This window comes from Plodia interpunctella, chromosome 27 (genome assembly GCF_027563975.2).
Source record: "Plodia interpunctella isolate USDA-ARS_2022_Savannah chromosome 27, ilPloInte3.2, whole genome shotgun sequence".
In the NCBI taxonomy this organism is placed as follows: Eukaryota; Metazoa; Arthropoda; class Insecta; order Lepidoptera; family Pyralidae; genus Plodia; species Plodia interpunctella.
The window spans coordinates 2,714,655-2,742,607 of NC_071320.1; the positions used below are offsets into that span (position 1 = coordinate 2,714,655).

At 35.6% G+C, this 27,953-nt stretch overlaps 1 long non-coding RNA gene across 1 annotated transcript; it reads right to left on the reverse strand.

The window, feature by feature from the left end:
* Nucleotides 1-26,252, reverse strand: LOC128681401 (uncharacterized). Its single transcript, XR_008406013.1, has 2 exons — nucleotides 25,900-26,252; nucleotides 1-359 (listed from the first exon to the last, which is right to left on the reverse strand). It is a non-coding gene; the product is annotated as an uncharacterized LOC128681401 (long non-coding RNA).
* Nucleotides 26,253-27,953: the final 1,701 nt, after the last annotated feature.

Sequence of the window (27,953 nt, forward strand, 5' to 3'; positions counted from 1 at the left end):
TATTTTTTATTCAATTTTAATGGTTAATGATAACTGCTAGCGAAAATAGACATTCCCAAGCCAGGTTACATCTAGTTAATATGAATTCAAATGGACTTAGTTAGGAAAATGTTTTAATTTGAGATCGTGACCATTTTGATCAGCTAGGAGACGTTATCAATGCCCAGAGCGAAAACAAAGACTCTCACCACCCGAATCCCACAAATTACAGCTATAGACACAGATTTTTTTTAAATTCTTATCTGAGTACCATCTAATCACGGTAGCACGATAATAAAAGCTGCTGTTCTCCGAAGGTTCGTAATTATACGTGTGTAGGGGCCTTAGGCTGTACTGCGCTGTGTTCCACTGCCGAAGATCTGGAAAAAAAGTGAATATTTTAAAATTGGAACATAAAATAGACCGTGAATGCGCAACCTTAGGTCTAATGTTGAATAAGTTAATTTTGTGATATGGCAACACGCAATGTGATTACGAAAAATAAAATGTTCTCGCTCTATGGTTGATTTTCGGCGTTCTATTTTTAAAACTGGAATTAACATGTATCAGAGTACCTATACAATATAAACATGTCATTTTATTGAAATGTATTATTTACAATTATTATTATTATTTCTTAAATCATAAATTAAACTTTATTTATGACGTGTTAAAATATTATATTTTTTTTTAGCTAGGCAGTGTCCTTCTACATAACCTGTATACCTAATCGTACCATGTTTAATGCAATAAAATAATGCATTCATTTTCCCTCGTGTCAGTCAGATCCATGCGTCAATATAGTCGAGACCTGAGGTTTAGATTAGCTACAAGTGGAACCACGACCTTAATCTGTGCCCAGTGAACCTTCGCCGACCCGAAGACCCAAACTCCGATTTTTGGGAAACGCTAAATGTGTTATAATATACCATTATTTATAATATTTTATTCGAAAACGATGATTGTTAACTTGAAATAAAGCGCACATAGTATTTGTTTATTAGGAATGACTAGCTATCTTCATAAATGTCGTTAAGGTTGTTATATATAGGTAGTATGACAACCAAGGATTTGAAGCGGTGGTGGTGTTACTGTTGGGACGCCCGCCTGGGGTTCGAGGGGTCACAGGTTCGTATCCTACTCGTGCCATATGAGTTTGTATACCAATCTGACTCTAATAATGTATAAGTAGTGGTTTTCATGGACCACCATTTGCTTCCGGTGAAGGAAAGCATCGTGAGGAAACCTGCACACTGGTGGACAGTTTAGTTCACTGGTGCGACTACCTGCCACTAGACGATAATAAGTAGTTGTAAAAGTTATGTCAGATGCCTTTAGGCGACTTGAATAAAAATCTGACAACAGTGTTAAATAAATAATACATAAAAATAATAGCGTTTTTTTAATTTGTCTCACAAATAAACTTGTTATGAATAGATTTATTTTCTAACTATTGTAAATATTTAGAGCAGGTGATATGTTTCAGTCGGAAAGCGGATCCTATATATTTCGCTTTCCTACAGAAGTAGGAAAGCGAATCCTGGGCATCAACCGTCTATGGCTAAGCAAGTAACCGGGAAAATGCTTAGACATGGGCGAGAGGGAAATTGACAAAGAGATTTTACATAAGCCTATAATTTTATTGAAACTCAATAGGTATATCAGCACGGTCTCCTCTAGAAAGCCGATTTTCACAGACAGACTGTTTTATTTTGATTAAATCTATTTTATTAATTAATCACACAATTATAACTTTTAATGGTTACTAAATGATGATATGTAATCTGAATAAAATCAGTTTAAGCCTCACGAAATAAAAAATATGGGAGTTTAGTCTATGACAACATGGCCGTCGGCCGCCACACCTTGCCTTTGGGGTGAATTAGCGGGAAACGTCCCCATATGTAAATGTATAGTTATGTCTGGTCGTCAGTTATGTTGGTTGTGTAGTTGCTGTCTATTTATGTACATTGTGGTTGAGTGGACAGTACAATTTTGAAAATTATCACTTTTTTGATTGTGGGTTGTTTATTTATTATACTCGTAACTTTAAACATAAATAGTTAATAGATGAATTAATGCTCAAGGGCATCAACTGCTTGTCAAAATTAGGTCAAACCATAGATCAAAAAAATAAACAAAAAAAGAATAGAATTACGAACAGAAACAGGCAAAAATATTCTTTTAAAGCACCATTTTTTTCTTCTTTTATCAAAAGAAAAAATAGTAAAATGTAACATAAATAAATAGCTTACTTCCTGATTCAAGGCGGGAAGAAAATTTAAAAATGGAATGTACTATTGGTTTTGTAGCCGGCTTCGGAGCTTCGAACCGTGTTCGAACCGCAAAACAAACCTAAATAAAAAGAAAGAGAAAATAGTAGTTGTAGTGTGAATTAAAAAAAAAACATCGCTAGAAGCTCCACGCCGCCGTTCCATTATTTAAACATTTTAAATTAGACTTTAAAAAAAGCAATATCAAAAAATTTAATTACCAATACGTACATTTGTATACAGGTACCTATTGTATTACTTTTAGTGATCCAAATTATACTTCCGTAATTTTCCATGAAGTTCTTTTCTAATTTTCCACCACTACATACATAATAGTTTTAATAAAAGCGATGTAACGAAAATTGTTTTGAGTGTTGTAAATTGTGCGTCAATTTTGACACATATTAATTATGTATATTCAATCAACATTATTGCTAGAGACGTGATAATTTCAATAAAAGGTATTAAAATGATGAAAATAGCCCAAATAACCTCTCGATAAAATATCAGTGAAACTTATAAAAAGGCAAGTATTTGCAAATATACCGGATAGATAGATTTATTAAAAAGAGAAACAATTCTTTAATCTGGCATCTTTTATCGCGCAAATAGAAATAACAAAATAAACCACCGTTTTCGTATTATATTCAATGCAATATACAAATTAGTCAATATTTATGTGTTAGTCAAGTATTTCTGTATGACGGACTTATGTATAATGAGAATAAAACAAAGAAATTACGTAAAACAAATAATATTAATTACATACATTTATGACTGCAATACCGCTTCTTTGCCGCTACTCCCCAAGAGATGGCGCTAGCGGGGTCCACGCCAAACATCCATCAACACGAGACGACAGCGCAAGTGGCGCAAAATGAATTAAATGATTTTAATTGCATTTAACTACATTTAAATTGGCCGAGCGGAACGGAGTGCAGTTTTCTCGAGTTTTTACTCGCACGATGAAAATATAATAGCTCCATTGGGCTATTAGGACTGAAAATTGCCCTATTAAGCGCGGTTTTACACGTGGAAGGGTTCGGAAAGACTATATCGATGGCTTTCAGTCGGCCGGTCAATGATTTCATAATTGATTAGTAGCGGTTTTAGATTAATCGGTGTTTTCATGTGATTATTGTCAGGATTCGAAAATCCTTTGTCGAAGAAAAAAAAAGAAAAGAAGCAGAGTTTTCCATTTTATACATTGATAAGGACGTGTTCTCGACAAATGATGAACGAAATCATAATACCACCTGCGCCTCGGGGCTTCGCATCCCGTGGGAATTTCGGGATAAAAAGTGCCCTATGTGTTATTCCAAGTTATATTCTACCCGCGTACCAAATTTTATAACAATCCGTAGATTTAGCGTGAATGATAACAGGCATTATGTAGGCACAGGCCACTTGTATCTGTCACATCTGATGTGTCAGGCATCAAATCTATAGACCCGTTTGGTAGTTGATGCACTTGTCCTTCTAGATTGTTCTGTATCCTTAAGCTTGTCTGTCAGTTTTCGAACCAAGAAATCAACTTCTTCATCTTTTCCAGGCTTGATTGGCAATTTCTTTAACAATTTTGATATTTCTTTATGCGCTTTTTTTTCATAATCCATGTCTGGATTGGCTTCCTACTCTTTTTCTACTTCGAGTAGTTTTTTCGCTAATACTTCAGCTTCTAATCAGATATTTATTAGATTCTAGCGCCCCGAACCGGCTTTGTTCGGATAAAACCATAATAAATTATATACCTACCTAAACCTTCCATATAAAATCTATTAAAAAACTTATCAAAATATGTTTCAATCTGCATAAACTTTGTTTTATAGTGACTTACATTTATCTGTGGTTTTAGGTTTTATAGAATCTCTTGCCAGGGTGTACGGGTGGATTGGCTTTATAACATTCTAAACAAATGCACGCATGCAAGGAATAAATATCAACGTGTTCAATAAAGATTGAGCTGTTTATTTTTTACTCAAAGTCTATTAATACAGCCAGCCGTTAGCCTGATATCAACCCTATCAGGGAATGCTGTTGTTGTCGATAAGCTGCCAAAGTTAGCTATGCCAAAGCTAGGATGGCATCACACGCAATGAAATAATATATACCAACCTAAACTCCCTTTTTTCTTACAAGACTATTAAGTATGTAAATAAACCATGTATTTTTATAACTTTACAGCAATATAAATTAAAAATAGACTTATGACGAAATTACCTACTTTTGTGGTCAATAAAAATGTTTTACTTTATAATGTGTTCTAATTCTAACTAATATTTAAAGAAAATTCAACACAAATATGTGTTTTAATATTTTAAAGAAAATTCAACACTAAGTACAGCACAGTGAAGATTATTAGAATGTTGGGACACTTATGAAAAACGCGTGAGTGTAGATGTTAATTAATTCGTCTTCTTTGGGCAGACCTGGGGGCTTACCATCGTCTCTAAACGCGATCCTTTTTGTCACCTAATTCTGCATCGCAAATTCGTTCCATCGAGTTATTTTTTAGTAGAATGCGATTCAGAGCTTCCAAAATTGAACTGATTGGCATTGGAGTCGTTTCGTGAAAGTTGATGGTAGGTCTGCAGATCTGTAGTATAAAAATGTGATAATTCATGCTCTGGTGCAGTCGATAAGACGTGAAATAATGCAATCCTCCCATGACCCACAATGAGGAGCGGTACCGTACCTAACATACAAATCGAACGTGGTAAAAAACCTAAACAATCCAATTATGATAAAATAGGATTACAATTCCTAGATTCGAGCGTATTTCCAGTCTAGATTTTGTTTTTTCTCTGTAACTCTGAAGGCTTTGGCGGCAAGGCGCTTTGATGTCATAGACTAGGCAAGTTGTAGAAGTTATGCACAGTCGATACCTAAACTAGGCCTTTCTATAATAATTCATATATTGTGATATTTAAATTTTATTTGTAAAACATGTACGTGATTTGTGTGATCTTTAAGTGTCTGAATTGTACTTCTGTTTCGACGAATAAGATTTGTAATTGTGAGGTCATGGGAATCGAGTGTGTCATGCTCACTCAAATGGTCAATCTGGTGGTCGCATCGTGGGCCAGGTCGTGAGGTTCCCTCTATTATGGTTGAGCTACGCGATGGCTGTCCCATGCGTCAACTCGTGAACGGGTGCTGCCAGAGGGAACTGGTCATTTCGTTTCTCATATATTTTCATGTGAGTTAATTGTGTTTCACATCTATCTATATATTATAATCAGCACTCGGATCATACCTATACCTTTTGACTATGTACATTATATACTTTTATATATTATTAGAAGAAAAAAAAAACATTGTAAGAAACAAGAATGGTAAGCCGATCTGGCATGATAGGGACCAACACTGTTCAAATGAGTTTCTTTCGGCATTTCTTCTCAGCAGTGGTCGTTCCGAAATGCCAGTAGTTTGTAGCTTGTGAGAAATAACTATAAATATAAAAATTGACGAGAAAAGTGCCTGTGAAGGTCTAATTTCTGAATAAATGATTTGAATTTGAATTTGAATTTGAATTCGATTCAATTCTATTCAATTCAAATCATTCATTGCATATCATGTGTGATTTGATTTGACTTCATCGAGTTTATGAAAATTCAGTGTATTGTAACTTTAGCTTTAACGACTTCTTTGGCGTGGTGGTCTCGCCCGTCTGCTACTTATCTAGAAGTTCTCGGTTTGATACCTAGCGCTGGTAATTACCAGCGCTAGGTATCAAACCGAAAAATAATTATTTTTACTTGTGATTATAGATATTTGTCGGGCCGTTGGGGTTGTCGTTGTCTTATTTAGCAGGTAAAAGAAATCTATAGCCAAAACTAACAACTATGTTGCTTCCCTTTGCAAATTTCCAGATGTGACACATGAAGTGAAAACAATTTAAGTAGAAATTCAAACTAAAAATTTAAATAAAGTAAGGTATAATTGCAAAATTTTAGCCCATCAAGAACAGAAGGCTGGCAGCATTGCCAAATTTTTATTTTATTTCTTTGGATGTCTTGTTTCATTACCACTGATAATTTGGTTTTAAAATGTCGTCTGTATTTCGCATGTCGCTTCTAAAATCCTACTCTTTGTCAATCACTCTCAAGCAATGCTCGGCGCGCCGCTCCGCGCAACTTTTTCACCTCTCTCTCACACATACCTCCATCTCTTTCCCACCAAACACACCGCATCTTTTTGCCCACGGACAGGCCGCAGTTTTTCACGTCCTGTGTGTAGGTATGTGTGTCTGTATGTTTGTGTATAATTGCCAATACGTTGCGGATATTTTTATAGTGATTCGCCGTTGCCAGCTGCGTATGCGATGAAATTCTGATGTAGATTATTTTATAACGACGACCTCCGTGGAGCAAACTTTGAAGAAGATAAATATAACTGGCTAGTTAAGCAGTTACGTAACAAACTGTTAAATAAACATATTATGCAGTAGTCTTCTTCATAGTCGTATTCCTCATGATGGTCGTGGTTATTACGTGGAATGAAACACACACAACTTTCTTGGCATTATTAATGGAATGGTTTGCCATTGCCTTTCTCCATTTCACACACAAGTTCATAATCAACCAGTGTGAAGGTTTCCTCACGATGTTTTCCTTCACCGGTAGCAAGTGGTGGTCGATGAAAACTAACTATACATGAGTCAGATTGGTATACAAACTCATGTGGCACGAGTAGGATTCGAACTTGGGACCTTTCGATCCACAGGCGGGCGTCTAACCATTACACCACCACCGCTTGAGTTATGCAGTAATAAAAAAGGGGAATAATACGGACGGCAGACTATATTTTTGATACATTGGAATATTGAAGTGTTAAAGGGCTATACTTTTTATTCTCTGCACAGGTTTTTTTGTAAGTAGTGCTATTTAAAGTTGGATTTTCCAAGCCTTGCTATTAAGCTAAGCTTATTATAATAATAAATTGTTATCCAAACTAAACTCTCTATTTTCTGTCCGCTTTCCGACTGTTTCGTCTCCACTCCGCACGGTCGTCGGTATCGCTAGTTGTCAGACCATTGTCACGCATATCATCCTTGACGATTTAACCAAACTATAGGTACGTGTGACGTGAACTATTTAACTCAATCTGTTGAAGATAGAAGCTTGTAAAAATAACTATTTCACAATTTGTTTCCTGTCTATGATTTTCGCGCCCTTTTAGAACTAATAAAGTCGCCACAACCCTCACAATTAGTTTCCCATCAATCGGATTGGAATAATCCAGTTACCCGATTACGTAATAGGGGTTATGTTTTCACACGCCACGCGACCTCGGCCTCCCGTTGCGTTAGAATAATGGTTGCATTAGTTAAGGCATGTCAGCGTGGTTGCAGTTCGGATGGGTGGGCATTACGTATTAAATAATTACATGTGCTTATTTTGTATTAACTTTCGTCCGCGGCTTCGCTTGCGTCACATTTAATTCTCCAATCTCGAACAAACTCCACACAATAAGTATAATGTCGATCCTCCCGTGTATGTCGTACGAGGTGATTAAGGGATAAATAAGCCTTAATATCTTAACTGCAACAATAGCATTCCCAAAGGGGTTACGTCAATCAGGCGGTTGCCGGCCGTAATACCACATCTCTCTATAAAACTAATATTTATTTTTCAAGTGGTCTCTAGGCTTTGCGACGTCGCAGCCGAGAGTATATAGGTATATCAGATGAGAGAGAGACACACATCAATATCTAAATTAACAATGACATAATAAAGGCGTCACAAAAAACGTATTGCCCAAATCAATTCAGAGGGTAGTCAAATATAACGAGGGATGATTCGCACGCGCCCCGGGGCATAGACGATAGAGAATGGGGCATAGACTATATTGTAATACGAATCACAATATTGTGTTAGGGCATTTGTGATTGTTAATCTGTGCAGTCACTCTTGGTTAAGGATGTGCGAAATTTTGATGAGTTTCTTTATTAAAAAAAAAAGTATTTTTTGGTAAGTTTAGTTTAGCATATTTTGCTTTTAGTTTCATTGTGTAATAATTGTATAAAAAAAAAGTATTTTTTGGTAAGTTTAGTTTAGCATGTTTTGGTTTTAGTTTCATTGTGTAATAATTGTATAAAAAAAAAGTATTTTTTGGTAAGTTTAGTTTAGCATGTTTTGGTTTTAGTTTCATTGTGTAATAATTGTATAAAGAAAAATGTAAGGATAATGATATATTTATTTTTCCCTAATAATATTATAGATGCGAACGTCTGCCTGTCTATCTATCTGTTCCGCTTTCACGGCTAAACCGCTTAACCGATTTTGATGAAATTTGGTATGCATGTAGTTAAAGACCCCCGTTCAAATGTAGGCTTTTTTTTTCAAGATCAACACAAATGACTGTAATGGGGGGTTTAGATGCGGTGGTGGTGTAATGGTTAAGACGCCCGCCTGTGGATCGAAAGGTCCCAGGTTAGAATCCTACTCGTGACACATGAGTTTGTATACCAATCTGACTTATGTATAGTAGTTTTCATCGACCACCACTTGCTTCCGGTGAAGGAAAAACATCGTGAAGAAACCTGCACATTTGTTGATTATTAACTTGTATGTGAAATGGAGAAGGCAATGGCAAACCACTCCATTAACAATGCCAAGACAGTTGTTACGTGTGTTTCATTCCATGTAATGACTACGACCCTCAGTCATGAGGAATACTATGAGGAACCGTTTAGCAGCCATAATACCACATCCGATGTTCGCACATCGCAACTCGCCTAATTCAAATAGGCTTTTGCTCACACATCAGTGCTTGCCGTGGGATGCTCTTTATCGCACAGCAATTACATCCAATTTGTTTTACAAGCCTTTTTAATGATCGACACGAGATTTGTAACGATATGTATTACACTGAACGCAAAATGTTGATAATTATTATATTAGGGTTCCGTAGCTGAATGGGTATAACGGAACCCGATATATTCATTATGTCCGTCTGTATGTTATATTAACATGACTATGTCATAGCCATTTTATTACAAAAACATAAAACAATATTCTTATATAAAAGGCCCCCAAGCCCCAGCAGTGGGACCTGAGAGCTACATAAAAAAAATAATAAAGGACAGAGTTATTAAAGATGCCTTTAGGCTACTTGAATAGGTCTGACCACAGAAATAGTAATAACAATATTAGAAAAACATGTAAAAGAACGCCTGAAATTATTTCAACCCGTCAAATAAAAGGTGGCGCAGAGAAAAGAATTATTTTGGGGAATATTTTATTCCGTGAAACGCTTTACAATCCTTATCCTAACACATCTATACTATTATTATAAAGAGGTAAGCGTTTGTGAGTTTGTGACTTTGTCAGTTTGTATGTTTGAGGCGAGAAATCTCCGAAACTGTCAAATCGATTTCGAAAATTATTTCAGCATTAGAAAGGTACATTATACAAGATTGCTATGGGCTATATTTTATCTCAAAATTCCCACGGGAGCGAAGCCCTGGGCACAATCTAGTTATAAATTAAAGTTTCTGACGTCTTCATCTGTTCGCAATAAACTCAAAAACTGCTGCACGGATTTTCATGCGGATTTTACCAATAGATAATGTGATTCCTAACGAAGGTTTAAGTGTACAATTAATTATTTTTTACCCGGTAAGACAGTACCGGGTCGCTAGTGTTCCTCATCATCTTATTCGTATCACTCTTGACAGAGTGGTCGTGGTCAATATGGTTTTTGTTTCTGGGAGACAGGCGTAGCTCGCCGTATGATGTCCCGCCATGTCTCCCTGCTTGTGGTCACCCTGGTGCACTCGTGTACAGGTTCCCCCACCAGCGACTTCAACTGGTCAGTCCATCTCATTGGCGACCTTCCGCTTCCTTCAGTTTTCATTAGGTAATATTTAAATTACAAAATGCGCAATTCACAGTGCATTCTTAATACTTACTTATGTCCGTTTTTTGTTTTCTTATTTTTGTCGATCTATGTAAAACATAGTGATATAGTTCCGAAAGTCACATGTGCATCTATTATATCACAAAAATCCATTGTTGTGTGTGAGTTCGTATGAATAATATATGACAATAACGTTGGTATTTTAGTAGAAATCTATCCTTACGTACTGTACCTACATATTTTAAATGTTAATTCGTTTGGTAATAAATAAAACTATATGTGGAAATATTAGGGTTGACAAGTTTGTCTTACAATTAGAAGGTAATACTTTTTACACTGCACAAATATGTGTAGCTATAGGGATGATGAAGCTGTATACAAAAACATTTATGCATAAAAGCATAAAACTGTTAAAAAATGTTGGGTCTCCCATAAAATTTCTAAAGTAATATTTGTTGTAGTACAATAATTTTTTTTCTTCGTCGAGTCCACTCTTTTTTTCCGGTATAGAATTATGCCTATTATGCCTAAAAAGTACAAATCAATAAGTTGATGTGGTATACAAATTATTATTTGAAGTTCAACATGTTACAATATCACGTGAGCATGTTGAATTGTATTGAATACCAGTTGTTGCCTGGGGCTTCGCTCCCGTGGGAATTTTGAGATAAAATATAAACTTTAGCAATCTTGGATAATGTACCTTTCTAATGGTGAAATAATTTTTGAAATAGGTTCAGTAGTTACGGAGATTAGGTACCACAAACTCACAAACGCTTACCTCTTTATAATATTAGTATAGATTGTGAAAATTTATTGATTAAAAATATACATTAATAAATCCCACATGTATTGCTAATAACATAAGCCTATATACAATTGCCTAAAATATTTGCTGAAATGAACCCACGGCACAACTATGAATGATTGAATGAAAACTCTGCTTTCACACTTGTATTAACTTGTATGATAAGATTCTTTTTTACTTACATGTTTGTTATCACTATTTGGTGTTGTTTAATTTTTGGCAATGAATGTTCATTCATTCATGCATTTCAAGTCGTATACTCCTCGGGGTACCCACCTAAAATGAAACATACGTATTTTAATAATTTTAGACCCATTTTACCTATTGGAACCAACTGATAAATATTACTTAGACATACCTACCCAATACTTATCTACTTACATAGAAAAATGACAACCCTGTTTGTAATGTCCTAAAATTACTAAGAAATCCACCCATACTTTCACTAATATCCGTTATTACAAAAACATCACTAATTTGAAATCATTGTAGAACGGTATCGCCGCTTACAATTACAAAATCTAATTGGCCCATTCAAATTTAGAATTCCTTGTCGCACACGCTGATTGGCTTCGTTCGGCGGTTCCCTCTACAATAGACTTTAATTTCATATGTATTTACTTATTTAAATGTCCAATTTAAGTAGACCTAAATTGATTTGATTCTCATTGAACAGAGAGGTCAGTTAAAGTGGTTGTGGTGACTTATTAGCTTGAATTAGTAGTGAAACCGCTTGTTAGTCATATTTAGTTGACTATTTAGTTATTATCTTGTTGGGAGCTTATTAATTAGACGTAATGCATTTGATTGGCGCTGACTGTGGGTTCATGAAGTTTTAATGAAGATTTTGCTGTAGAAATTATCGTTGACATTTTAGCTTCAGTTTATTCATTTATTTTACACTCGTTTTCAACGAGTTGTTTTTCTCTTTCCCACTTATTTTAGTGTTTTAAAATAAGGTTTCTTCACAGCCGTTAAGTGCCGCAGCCCAAGTTCGTTAGTCGCGCGGTCTAATATTTCAATTTTTGAATAACAATATATATATACATATAATTAAACTATCAGTAGGTTATGTCTGTACAGTGTACATAGAACAATAATTATGTATTTAATAAAGTTCTTTACGGGACTAATAGAAGTCAAAACAATCGTTTTTAGAATGTTTGTCTGCCTGTATGTTTGACCGGGCATCACACAAAAACTACTCGATGAAATTTGACACGTTTCACAGTTGTACAGCGAATGGTCTAAATGATAAGATTACAATGAAAGTAGGAAAAATAAAGTTCAAATGTTCATTAAAAAAAACCAACTTAGCTTTAATTGAAGGCTGGCATTATTATAGTACTGAGTGTAAAAAATGGCATCTAATAAGAAATGCCACGGAATTAGTTCTAAGAAAACCTCGGTTTTCACTGTAAACAAATCGCTTCCGAGAATCCAATGATAGTGCGTGTCCATTGTCTCAAGGTTTTCCTGAATACGACACGATTTTATCGTAAAAATCTAATAGCTGCGTCAGCCTGCGGCGACGACACTCGCTACTTCTACAATTATTCTACATCACCACAGTCCAATCCTACGTTTTGATGTGAAAGAATTACAAATAAATAAATAAATATAATTAGGACTAATCACACAGATTGAGCTAGCCTCAAAGTAAGTTCGAGACTTGTGTTATGGGATACTAATTCAACGATACTATATTATAAAACAAATACATATATAGATAAACATCCAAGACCCGGGCCAATCAGAAAAAAAGATCATTTTCCATCATGATCCGACCGGGGATCGAACCCGGGACCTCTCGGTTCAGAGACAAGTACTTTACCACTGCGCCACCGAGGTCGTCAACACACAAACACACTTGATAGCGAATATATATATATAGACTAGCTTTTGTCCGCAGCTTCGCCCGCGTTTATTTCGTGCGTCAGCCCTTAACTTATTATAATCGATATGTCAAGTTCTAAGCAATTTTAAGTAGATAGATAGATAAAATCTTTATTTGTAGCCACAATGCAAAATACACTATACACAATTGTAGTTATATAAATAAATTAATATATAAAGTTAAAATTTGAACAACGGATAGAAAAAATAAATAAGAACTACGTTAAAGTAACTCAGCTCTGTAGCCACCCTTATATGGCGACATATTGGGTATTTATTTTTTGTAAAGTAAGACTTTTCGTTATACAGCTGTTAAAACCGTAACTTTCCATCAAGTACTTGTACTGTTGGATGTTGCTTAGTTAGTTACTTGGTTACTACGCCACGACACCATCAACCATTCGGGAATCCTGTTTTTATATTTTACAATATAAAATAAACCTTTCTAACCGCCACTGCGACCTATTATTCCAAAACATACAGACAGACAAAAATTTATTTACCGCAATGAAAAACCAGAAATGTATACTGAATACGCGAAGTTCGGCAAAGAAGTGCGCTGAAACAATGGATACATACTCCTTAACAAAATCACCGACCTATATAAAAATTGCAAGTGAATTGACTGGGGTCGCCATTTTATTATTAAGAGCGCGTGCGCGGGATTTTCATAATGGAGGGAAGGAAACCTATAGCTTTAGCCAGGTAGATATATTATAAAAACTGTAGGTATAGGTGCTAATCCCTTTTACGATCTTTTATTTAGCTTCAACGCTTGAAGCGGCGGTGGTGTAATGGTTAAGACGCCCGCCTGTGGATCGAAAGGTCCCAAGTTCGAATCCTACTCATGCCACATGAGTTTGTATACCAATCTGACTCATGTATAGTAGTTTTCATCGACCACCACTTGCTTCCGGAGAAGGAAAACATCGTGAGGAAACCTGCACAATGGTTGATTATTAACTTGTGTGTGAAATGGAGAAGGCAATGGCAAACCACTCCATTAATAATGCAAAGAAAGTTGTTGTGTGTGTTTCATTCCACGTAATGACCATGACCCTCAGCCATAAAAATACGACTATGAAGAGAGAGATTTAGCTTCACCTGTGAACTGTCTTGTCTGTTTGTAATAAAATCTTACAAATTATATTTCATCAAAACTCACAACTTATAATTCACCAGTCAGTTTGTCAACAGTGCTGAAATTCAGATTCAGTTTCTGTGTATTTGTTGTAAGTATTTGTTGGTGCACCTAGGATCTGATTTATGTCGCGCATGCGTTCAATGCAACATCTCTCTGACAACAATAAAAACCAGTGTCGAATATAAACATTATTTAGATGTAAAATGAAACAAAAATGAAAAAGTAAATTATCAATTTGATATTTTCGAAAAATTAGGGCGGTGCTGGTGGTGGGTATGTATGAAACTAATTTACTAGGTACGTAGATTTGTAAATAATATATGGTAGGTAAATTAGCTTTTCCCCGCGGCTGCGGCCGCGTGTAGTCGAAACAAACATGATTTTCATACAAACTTTCACCCACCATTATTAGGAGTTGTTTTTTGGAAAAAAGTAGCCTATGTTTGAATATTGTTTCTTTCACTTCACGCATATCAAATTTCAACAAAATCCAGCAGTTTAGCCGTGAAAGCGGAACAGACAGACTTTCATATATTAGTATTGCTAGTTTCGCCCCGGGATATCGCCCCCGTGGGAATTTTGGGATAAAAAGTCCGCTATGTGTTATTCCAGGTTATTTTCTACCCGTGCACCAAATTTTATAATAATCGGTCCAATAGATAATGCGTGAAGCGGTCCAGTAGATAATGCGTAAACAAATTTGTTTTCGTTCATTTATAATATTAGTTGGGATGGATATAAACTAATGTGTATAATAAAATGTTTCAAGTTTCGCGGTCATTTAGGTACTTACAACAACAAATTCAATAAAACAAAGGCACTAACAATTATAAAACTTCCAGATATCCTTGCCGAAGTAACAAAAAAAAAACGGTCCCAACAATAATTGTACACAAACAAACTAAAATCACCATACGACATAAAATTATAGCATTCGACTTATAATCTGCGCCGCGGCATGTCATTTTAGGCCGAAAAAATGTAATTTCGGCCCAAAAAATGACCTTTTCGGTCGTTAGAATGGGTGCCTCTAATGATATAGGTCTGCCCGTAATAATCCCAGGGGCTTTGCGTCGCAAAATGCCGATTTAGGACGTAATAGGTCCGATATATGGGCATAAAATTATCTTATCAATATAGCTTTGAGATTAAAGAAGTTTTTACTAAAATGACATTTTTACTACAATCTTCCATTGTCGACAGATCAATCTTTAATTTAGTTTCATCTGTCCCGATCTGTTTGTCTGTCTGTAAACAAATTTTACAAATGGAATTTTACATACTTTCGCTTGTATTTTCCACAGTTGAAATTTTCCACGTCGCTTTAGTTTCCATGACAATGCATTATTACAATAAGCATTACTTGATGGTGCACCCAGGATCGGCTTCCTACGAGGGAACTCCTCAACGGTTTCTTGCTCGGAATAAAAGCTGGTCTCAAAATGTAATTTTTGTAAAAATGAAAAGTTATTTTTATTGTGTTTAATAAAAAAGGTAGTGATGTCAGTTGGATCACGACCATCGCAGACCGTCACTTGTTTGCCTAAGGCAGGCAACTGTTACAGATACGTGGGGACAGTCGGAGATAAAAGTGTGAATGTGTGAAGACCCAATGTTATTGTTTCTTATATTATAACCTCAGCTATGAAGCCTGGAGATCGCTTTCCTTCTGTCTCTTTATCTCCCTCATGTGAGATTATTAGCATTTGTGGCTATGATGCCTGAAAACCCTGGGGCCAGATTCAGTTGTTGTTTTAAAACTGGCCAATCGTCAACTTTCTTTAAATATACGGCCGCTTTCAATGTTATCCCTCCCTTTGAATGACATATCTACGGGTTTGCCAACATAAACATATTTGAAATTAGAATCACTTTTCTCCCTGACTGTACTCAAGATGTCACTGGCCAGAAATTGGTTTAAAACCACAGAGCGAGCGAAGCTAGGCATTAGCAGATGGACAAAATTATATTTCGAACTAGAGCGAAATGGATATAATAACAGCTTGAGGAGCGAGAGAGACGGGTGGTATAGCTTAATTTCTCCGTTGCGGTTTGAAATGTTGGATTAATAATGTCGGCGGTTGGATTGCGTGTGAATTGCGTAAAATATTGATACATACTTTTTGCATTATTATTGTATTTTGAGACGTTTGATCCCGCCCTAAAATTGGCCACTCCAAAACCTCCTAAGGTTACACATCCTCGACAGCTAAATTCAGCTGAAGTATACAACAGTATTCCCAAAGAACGTTGATTTCAGGCAGATCATAAATTCGGAGAAATCCGTATCTTAAAAAAGATAGGATAGATTAATTCTTTAATGTGTCATTTACGGAAAAACATGTGTAGGTAATAGCTAGGTATTCCAACATAAATATGAGCGCAAAGGAAAACTCACAGATTTATATGTGAACTTGTCGCAAACGCACTTTCAAAAATTAACTAGGAACAGAGCCATACCCCATTGCTTCGTCGCGCTCCGTAACCCTCCGTCACGTTGTCGATTTCTGATGTACCTACGTCATTGTCAAAATCCGGAGCACGACTAATAAATGGTTCTTACGGAAGTTTTTAGCAAAATCTCGTGCCGCCAACGGCTTTCCAAGCTGTCAGTTTGACAACTACAAAACATAACTGAGTATTTACACCCTCGCCGCAGAACAGTCGACAGATGGCGTAATTAACCAGTTGAAGTATTGGAGCTGAAGACAATAGCTCAATGAATGGTGCTCCACACAATTCAGGGTGCTTGACACAATAAGCGGTGGAGCTAATATCCTTTTAAACATTTTGTAGCAGTAACTGTTGTGTGTAGCAGTGTAGACACGGGGTAGACAGTGCCTTGGTGTAACAATAGTCAAGTGTTTAATTGATAGATATTTCATGTACATGTTAAATTAGTAGCTATAGGTACCTATATATTAAAATATACCTAAATAAAACTAAAATTAATGCTCATTTCCCGCGCGACCCTATTGTTGTTCAATTGATCTCGAAGGGTTGCATTTGAAAATCTAAAAAATATCTATGAGCCATCGTGCCAAGAATTCTGGCTGCATTCCCGCGTTGGGTAGCGAAGCTGATGTTCTGAGCGATAAAGCAGCCACTAGAGCTGGACAACTACCTATAGAACTAAAAGGATTTTTATAAAAAAGTATTGTTGCATTCAATACGTGATAAAAAAATCATGACCGTGCAGTAAACTGTAGAGGGGTTCCCTCGTCGGCAGCCGAACCTGGGTGCGCCATCAAATCATGTTTATTACAATAAGCTTTGCATGTCTAGATAGCTTAGAAGTGAGATAAGTATTTATGATTTTTATACTGAGCACAGAGAGAACTGCTTTTGAACGGATGAAAGCGCTCTTATATTGCAGATAAATTATCATTCATTCATTCAAAATGTAGCCGTGTGTATTCGCCATTATTCTGCACTTCAGATCTTTATTCCAACTCACTGGAAACAATATCTGTAGTAGAATTTTTGTTGTATTAAATAAAGAACATTTACACTCTGCGATTCGATTTTGTCACTAAATGGAATGACAAGAAATATCATTACCATCAGCTTCAATTAATAATTAGTTTAACTCACAATAAATCGTATACCTATCGAAAACGTCAAAATATATGTTGAAAAATTTGACGACTAATTAACGTCAAATATTTCCACATATATTTTGACGTTTAAATAAGAAAATACTCAGAAATTAGTGCAACGCAATGGAACTCCATTGCGATGGACAAATTTCTGAATGAAATTTGACTGAAAATTCTTGACTGAAAACTGAAAATTCAAATGCTTTGAACTTGTGGATTAATTAGTTGTTTTACTTACGGTAGAGGCGCAGTTCATTTTACACAAAAATTTTCGATTTGTTGATAAGATTATACTTGAAAAAAATCTCATGCTAACCTCGTGACGACATGCTTGTATTTGTGTTTAGTATTTCGTAAAGTCACAGCTGACCGACCTTTATCCTATAATCGAATTACGAACAAATTTTCCCACAGTATTTTCTTTCACCGTTTCACCGCATGTCATATTGAACAAAGTCATATGAAGATCACGATCGAAAGAAGTCAGGATTCGAACCCGGGACCTTTAGGTCACAGGTGTATAAGTCTTAACCACTGGATCAGAAGATCTACCACGAAACATACAAACACGTCTTTTTCCCATATCGTGTAAAAAAGTATTACACAAAATTTAAATGGAATATGTGGACGCAATGACGTCCTACGTGTTTTATGTTTCATGGTAGCCCCCCAGAAGCGATTCACATATCACTTGTTGTCTTGAAACCACGATGCAAGAATGAGAGAAAAGTCGCATAATGTAAAAAGCATTGATTTTCCGCGTAAAACGAAAGCTTTTAGACGCATTAAGTCAGACATTTAATTGCGAGCCAAAGTTGACAAATTCTGTGTTGATGATAAGAATAACATTTTTGTCGCTGTGAAGATGGAATGAACGATGGGTTAGGAAAGTTTCTTTGAGGAGTTGTATTACTTGAACATTTTTATTTATTAATTAGCGATCCGTCCCGGCTTCGCTCGGGTAAAAACATAATAAATTATACACCTAAACCTTCCTCAGGAACCACACTATCTATTGGTGCACATGACCGCATGAAAATCCGTGCAGTATTTTTCGTGAGTTTATCGCAAAGAGATAGACGCGCCAGAGGACTTTGTTTCATAATATGTAAGGATTTAAAACAGGTTTACAGCCATTACATTGCACAAAACAATGCATTATAATTAATAGTTTGTAGCCTAAACACACTGAAAGTTTCGGTAAGTATAATTAAAAACTTGGACAAGGAAACTACTGTATTAGGAAGCAACATAATTTAAAACAAATGAGAAAATAAATAAACAAATAAATAAAATTTGATGACCTCCGACAGGTCATCACGCCGGTCCCGGGTTCGATGCCCGGTCAGGTCTACATGGAAAATGATCTTTTTCAGATTGACCCGGGTCTTAGATGTTTATATATATTATGTATATGTTATAGAATATAGTATCATTGAGTTAGTATCCCATAACATAAGTTTCGAACTTACTTTGGGGCTCTCTCAATCTGTGTGATTTGTCCTTATATATTTATATTTATTTATTTAAATATATGCTGCATTTTGGAATTCCCCTGAGAGGAGAACTACTCAATCAAATATATATTTGATTTAGTAGTTTTCCTCTCTCATGGGAAAACTGAGTTTCCCGATTTAACTGAGCTCCAAAGTGCAGTTTATATTAACCTTTATAGCGCATGAGCAAACCCAAGAAGTGCTGGCTTGATGTCGTGAAGGATGATATGCGTGACAATGGTCTGACAACTAGGGATGCCGACGACCGTGCGGAGTACCTATAGACAAAAAAGTAGGAAAGCCCCTGTGCTCCGACGCTCAACGGCTGAGGAAGCCGCCGGGAAATATTCAGATGCGTGAGGATATTGATTCAAAATTCTACCAGCGCGTACTGACATCAAAAAATTACTTAAACGTCTTCGTCAACTGTTACTTAATTTACTGTGTATATTAAAATGTTTATATCAAATGAGTTTTTTTTTCTTTCGAAATAAAATCCCTTCCACACAATTTTTTTAAATTTATAAGTTATTTTTAATATAGATACTTTTTAGTTTAAATTATTAAATAGTTCGTATACATATTTCATTTGTGAAAATTGATTTCCACAGTCTAAAAATTAAACTTGTCTTTACATAAACAGTCTAAAACGAAGTATTATTTATTCGAAACCCCGTGAATACGTCGCTACGGGGCCTCCCCTTGCCCCCGCCCCTAAGGGTCGCGTTGCCATGACTACCGACAAGGGACTGCCTGTAAATGAATAGGGGTGTAGCTGACTTTTCGGGAAGGTTTCGCGCGGAAATTCAGTGAAGGAAAACTGCAAATCCTTATATTACAAAATGTAATTTTATGCCGCGTCTGCCTGTATGCCTGTTCGCGATAAACGAAAAAGCTACTGGACGGACGGATTTTCGTGCGGTTTTCACCATTAGAACGTGTGATTACTGAAGAAGGTTTAGACGTATAATTTATTATGTCTCTACCCGAGCAAACCCTGGACGGGCCACTAGTATTTGATGATTTATCATCTTAGTGTGTGAAAAAACCCACTCCAATAATATTGCCAAGAAAGCCGTTGTGTGTGCTTCATTCCCCTTTATGACGACCCTCAGCTACGAGGATTACGGCTGTAAGGATCGCCTGAAAATCTAATTTTCAGGTCAAATTTTAAGTTATATTTTGACGAGAAAATATAAGTGCCTGTTAAAGTCTGATTTCCTTATAAATGCTTCGATTTTGACCCCTTTATGTTTTTATTAACATTGGAATATCCTACTAATACTATAAATGCGAAAGTTTGTGAGGTTGTAGGTATATATTTGTTACTCTTTCACACGAAATCTACAGGACCCGTGTACGAAATTTCGTACACGGGTAGAATATAAACTGGAATAACACATAGGGTACTTGTATCCCGAAATTCCCATATGGGAGCGAAGCCCCAGAGCGCAGCAATAATTTCTGGATTCATATTTTTCAGTTGCCTTATTCTTACACACTCCTGTGGGTATAGTTACAGTAAACAATAGAAATGTCCTTAATAAGAATATATTTTTAGTGCGTGCGCGCAAAGTGGGAACGATAAAGTAGGAACGCGACCCTGGGCTCCGACACTCAACGGCGACGGAAGAATAACAAGAGAGAAATTAGAATAGTATTTTAGTAAAAAATCAATGGAAAATCCTTAATACATGAAAATGTATTTGTTTGTCCTTTTTGCACGTCAAAACGGAGTATTCGATTGAGATGATTTTTTGTGTGGATATAGTTTGAGAGCTAGAGAGTGATATGTAGAAGAAGTAGTAGTGACATGACGGATGAAGTAGCGGGCAAAAACTAGTTTTTACATAGAAAATGTCAGTATTAAACTGTATATACTTACCTCTACAAAGAACAGCGTTTTAAAATAACCCTTGATTTATCTATATATATATATATATATATATATATATATATATATATATATATATATATATATATATATATATATATATATAATAAGACAGTAGGTGGATTATGGCCAAAACAATTTTTGTTATATTTTTTTCTATCTGTATCTTTGTTCGCAAATCACGCAAAAACGCCTAGATGGAATTGGATAGATTTCATATAGTTGTGTAACTGATAGTTTAACTTAAAATCTGGTATAGGTTTCATCGCGATACGTTGCTCAGAACCCGTGATATTGACAAAAATATGTTATGAGCGGACGCAACAAATATCACGGGCGAAGGCGCGGGCAAAAGCTAGTGTTTAATTATTTAGTTTAAAAGATAACGTTGAATTTTTTTTTCTTTCTTCCTCTTTCACATGAGGATCATCGATTTCGACTTTTAATAGAGTATACCTTACAATAGTGCGATGATTTATCAAGTGCTCGCGCAATTCTCGCTTGAGAACCATTGATTGTGTGAATTTCGAGTATACAGTGTTGCGTAAAATATCAGCAACCAGCCTCATCTTCGTAAGTTCTCTATTGCGTTCGGGGCTGTGACGCCGCGAAGTCAGCTGTGATTTAACAAGTTTATTTGTTAGACAAATTAAAAATCCCCCGATTTTCAATACATTTCGCCACAACTTTTGAATGGCTCAATCGATTTTTTTTTCGAAGAATCTCCGCATAAAAATTAGCTATCAAATTAAAAAAAAAACAAATAGTTAAAAAATATTCCGTTCAAACATAGGCTACTTGTTTTTTCAAAAATCAATCCCCAAATTACTAATAATGGAGGGGTAAAAGTTTTTATGAAGCAAACCATGTTTGTTCCGCTTTCGCAGAGAAATTCACGCGGGCGAAGCCGCGGCAAAAGCTATTATTAATTAAAGACAAAAAAAAAACACAGGCTCTCACTCGAAATATTATATTCGAAAATTAAAGTAGCTACATATTTTATTGGTCTATTTGTCAGCCTGAAAATCTTTTTAAACGTTTTTTTTGGTATCCTAAATTGGCTACCACAGGACAGGCTTCAAAACCTAGTGAGGAGCCACCTGTATAAACTCATTGCAAAGATTTTTGTCCAATAAATACCTATATCAAAATGACAAATATCAAAATTTTTCCTGAATATAATAGACTTCTTATTTGACATACTTTACATAAAAGTATACCTAGTATAGTTATATATTATATAATATAGTTCATTTTTGTACGGTTTTCTTGTAAAATATGGTTTATGTAAGTAGATTTGTAGGTATGTACTACATTTGCTTACCTATCTCATTGTTACAACTTCTCTAACATTAAACAAACACAGTTATAAATTATTTATTTCACAAATGAACACAAAAACATCATTAAAATCTCGTTTTCGAGATTTCTGTCAACGTGATGAATAAATATTATTTTATGTAAATTTGTCATTCAAGACCGTGCTTCCAATAACATGGCGACACCACCATTTTGAATAGACCTCCTACACCCCGCGAAATCTAATAAAAATCAAATTACAATATGAAATGATTCGAACACGAGAGCTCTTTTTAAATTGGTCGTGTATACTATTTCATAAACTCGATTCAGAGCTACGAATGTGCTTTTATCTCTCTCTAACTTGCGGGAAAAGTAAAGTTGAAGTGAGACGTAACATTATAAGGGGTCGTCTTGCATATCATTATTAGGTCCTTCGAAATGGAACACGCTAATGTTGCCATCTCTTTTTGATCTATGTGTTCGTTGTGTGTATGACTGAGATGGTAGTGTAATATGATTGAGTGAACATTTCATTTTCTTCTGATTGGAATGTCTTCGTAAGTTTTTTTAAGTTTCTACTTTTAAAGGCTTGACTATTCTTAGACCATAATTTAATAGGTTTATGTTTGTCTGGTCTGGTAGCGAAAGAAAAACAGAACGCGTCATCTGTTTCCCTCCCACGAAAATCGTAAAAGTCAATCAAGGGAAAGAGTTATAAATAGGTAGGCCGATAGGCTACCAACAATCATCATGTATCAGTTCTACTATTAAGCACAAGTGGGATCGAGCAACGTGACTCTTGGCTATGTCTGCCCCGTAACTTCCTTATCCTTACATAATATTATAAAACAAAGTCCTTTGCCGCGTCTGTGTATCTGTCGCGATAAACCCAAAAACTACTGCACGGATTTTCAAGCGGTATTTTTGCTTTTTATGTTTACGTATGTTTACAGATGTGGTTCTCTTTTTTAATGTAATAAAGGAAAGTTGCGTATGCGTGCACGAATGTGTACCAAACCCATATAATCCATACGAGTCGTGCTATATATGTAGTATGTACCGGCCGATTAAACCGCAAATGTAAACACTTATGTTAACGGTTAACCGTGTGTTACTGTACGTTTTAACCGTTTCTAAACCGCAGTGGGTTCGGCTAATATTAACTCATCTATGTAAGTACTAGCTAAGTATTGTTACGTGGCGTGTGGTTCCGCCCTAAAATAGACCATTCTATATGCTACGTACTTATATCCGTGAATGTCGTATGATATGACGCGACGAACACATAGCCGCCTTCTCAGCTGTCCACGGGCTTCACGGCGGCGTCACAGTTCCGTATGAGAGTGGAAGGAAACAAATCTTAAATTAAAAAATAAAATAACATACCAAATTAAGTTTTTAAATCAACCTAATAAATCCTATGCGCCTCTTATCAAATTAGCCAAGATCTAGTCACGTGTAGGTTTTCATCCTTCTTTCATTCAATTTGCCCGTTCAAAAATAGAACACACATTTTATTCATCAGCCAATTTCGCCTGAGACCGCGCGTCCTCTCCCTACGACTCCTTCCGTGCGACTGAGCACGGACAATGGAATTTGATTCGCGGACTACCCTCTTTTCGCGGACAATTTCGTCGGGACAATAAGCAAATTGGTCCTTTGTACATATGAAAGGTTCTAGACAATTTTCTGACCCAAACTAGTGGAAGTGCGTCTCTTTGTTGCATTTCTCGTTTTATTAACTATTGTCTATGGTTTTGGAGGGGGGGGGGTTAAACAAGTTTATTGTTAAATATTGTGATAATAAAAAGTAAATCTGACCTATGGTAACATTTGACCATTCAATCAATGTTCATTCAAATCATTCATTCAGTCGAAAATGAAACCGGAAACAAGTAAGGATGAGAGAGAGAGTTTTTTTATACAACTGAGTAAGCAAACATGCATGCGGCCCACCTGATAGTAAGTGGTCACCGTAGCCTATGGACGCCTGCAATACCCTAAATAAATCTGGAAGAAATTTTTACAGAGATATAGAATATCCATTCATATTAATGGAGATACGGATATAGTGTTATAAAATAGTTGTTTTTATTGATTATATACGCGACGTGTGGCTTCTGCCCTAAAATAGGACCACTAAATTCTCAATGGGATGTCGTATGAGGCGACTAAAGGACAAATATCTGAAAAGCTGAAATGCATTTGCTTTTCCAAATAAGTAGGGTTGACGCCAGGCAGGCGGATGATCATACCGCGGCCAAAACTTAAAATCTTAAGGTTTATTTTACAAACTACGAAGGCTTTCGGGCGTTATAGCCACAAAAGTAACCGGGAATAAGCTCAAATGACAGATTTTTGAATTACCTACACATAAACTTTATAAACACATCAGTTACGCTATACAATCAAAATCGATAGGGTATATAACAGTAATTTGATAGTGACACAATGACAGGGGCCAACAAACCCCACCCCCTAACCGTAGACAGAAACAAAATTACTGTTTTTTTTAAAACCACAGTGGCGACAGACGAGAGGCGCCTACGCACGCAGTCCTTTTTCCAAAATTTGAATTTGAAATTGGAACGTAATGGCGACCCTGGCGGCCATCATTAAAAATAGATCATAGACAAAAATTATTTCCTTTTTTATTTTCGTATAATTTTAAAGCGTTTAATGTTCGATTTCTTAGTAATGTTGAGTTTTTTTTTCGCTACGATTATTGTGTTATTAAAGTGACCTAAAGCAACTCGTTTATCAGAGCTCAAGTTTATCTGTCAATCTTGTGTAACTCTGAAAAAAAAATTAAAAGTAAATTTATCTTGCACCTTCATTCGCGTAATATTTACATTGGAAAGTTGGTAAGTATATGTTCAATATTTTTTACAGTACAATGCTTTGTAGGTAAAATTATATTTTTCGGAGAACATACTATACACGTAATAACAGTCTTATATAACAATGAATAATTATTTATAACAATAATGACCATTTATTATTGTCGTAATTCAAAAGCTAATTACAAATAAAGAAAATCCAACAAAGTTAATTGAAAAATAAGAGGAAAATCCTGGAAAAACAACAAGGTAACATTTTAAACCTAATTAAATGTAAGACTCATAACACAACTGTAACTATTATTTTAATTTTCCACATGCTTGAATCAATTGATAATAAATACATTTTCATTTCATAAACTACCGAACGTATTTTCATTTCCAAACGTATTTTCATATCCGGTCAAAATCCTATGATTTTGACCGGGATCGCGGCCGGAATTCATGAAAACTAGTTAAGTGTTGTGGAAAATAAATGACCCCCAACTGACCGATCTATCAACAAAATTACGGATATCTCAATTAAGATTTTTTATTACATCCTAAATTTATTATAATGATAGGAAATGTTGTCTTGTATTTATAAAGTTTATCCTTTTTTATGTAAACTACGTTGGCGCCTAATATTATGGAAATGAGGAAGACGCGACGGGTCTGACAAGAAAATTTTCATATCGTCAATATCGTCAATCGTCAGTCTATGAAAATCTAGTAAGTAAATACCTTTTTGGTTACAAATATGATCTTTGGCTCATAGCTTTTGTTATAATATATGTTAAAATTGTAAGTATACTTAGCTTGGTACCTCAGTTATTATTTAAGTACTTGCGTTCTACTATTAATTCTTCTTCTACTTTCTTCTGTTATGGGTCCATCGTTCGCCCAAACGACGATTTTGCGAACGTTTCAAACCTCGAAGAATTTGACGTTCTATTTTGACACACTAATGATTTTAACACCTCCATCGTTGAACAATTTTTATCGTTCCATTTTTGAACTACACTCACAGAAATCACTGGCAACATTAGGAAATACACAGCATGTGACGTATTTAGGAAATTAACGATATAAAACACTGGTAGCATAGAAGACAACGTTCTACATTTGAATTACAAATGTCAAACAAGCGAACACTGCGGCTGGTAAATTTGTAATGGTGCCGAAAACAGTTGACTCACAAATGACGTTGTAATTCGTTGGAAATCAACGATAATTTCCGATCGATAAGTGCATATTTTTTTGTTTATAACAATTTGAATGACGCAGCCTGTTGGGTGATTATGATGCTTATTACTATGGTGTTAAGGTTTAATGTTTTGGGTGATTATTTTCTAAAAGTCGTGTGGTGCAAGGGGTGTCATTGTTCTAACAATAAGAAAATGATGTAATACCAAGACAGTCAGTTTTACCCGAGCGAAGCCGGGACGGTCCGCTAGATATACTTACTATATATCTAATCAATAAAAATAGCTGATTACTTTTCAATCGTGATAACAGCTAGAAGAAAAAGGGTTAATTTCATATTGTTGAAATTATATTGTCAAAAAATTTATTGAACGAAGAAAAATTATTTCAACATTTTTATAAATATAAGTCCGGTGAAGGAAAACATCGTGAGGAAACCTGGTTGATTCTTATTAACATGTGTATGAAATGGAGAAGGCAATGGCAAACCAAATGGCAAAATGCCAAGAAAGTTGTTGTGTTTCATTCCACGTAATGACCACGACCCCATGAGGAATATGACTATGAAGAAGTTAAATATAAGATTATGTTGATCTTTAATTCCCAATAGTACTGGATCTAGTGATGTGCCGTCGAGAAATTTCCTGTAGATACACTCGAAAATTTCTTGAATTTTTCCGAAGAAGTTCTCATATAAAATTTTCTGAATTTTCAGAGAATTTTTAACTGATCCCTGGTTGGACGTCACAGATGTAAAACTGGCGAGGATGAGAAAAAGCTTAGGCGTTAAAATTTAACCAGAAAATATATGCGCACCGCAAAAAAACTCAACTCGAAGATAACCTATATTCAAAACCAAATCGATGCGGCCAGGACAGATCGGTATCTCATTATTAGTTATTATTTTTTATTATTCTAATCGATACAGCGCTAGGTTAAGTCGAAAAACGCTTGATTATCATAATGATAAGTTGTGTGTAGAGTACGAAGGGATACAGAGGTGGCGGAGAGAGCAGAATTAAAATATGTGCGTCACTTTCTTAGGTCACTTTATTACGGATTTATATACTTGACTAGCTTTTGCGTGGTTGCGATTCCCCACGGGAACAGTTATTTTTCCTGAATGAAAGGTACCCTATGTTCTTTTTCATACTTCAAACTATATATATGCATGCAAAATTTCAATAAGGTTGGTTGAATTAGATGTAACGTGAAGAGCAAACAAACAAACTTATTTTTCAGATTGTTCAGATCAATGACTGTAACCAAGCATTGTTTGGCTGAAGAAGAGAGTCAGTTCCAATTTTTCTTTGAATAGGTATAATATTCCATTTCACTGGCTCACTTTTGCTGTATTTTTCTCAGTAATGACTCAATCATCCATTCATAAAGGATGAGGGAGATTATAATCTCTCATCCTTCATTCCTGTCCATTCGGGGTTGGGAGGCCGCGAAGTCTGATATCGACGTAAAAAAATAAACAAACATTTTGAAGATTCAGCTGTCATTTTATTACCGGCCATATGCTGGCGTCAACTCTCTTTGGGAATGCTTTTCGTTCCTATCAGCTGTCATAGCTATATGTTTTTACTTGTCTTGTACGGCACCTATGGGAAACATAACAGAAGACACCATGTGATATCGAATGGTGCTGTTTTAGGGCGGGACCAAACG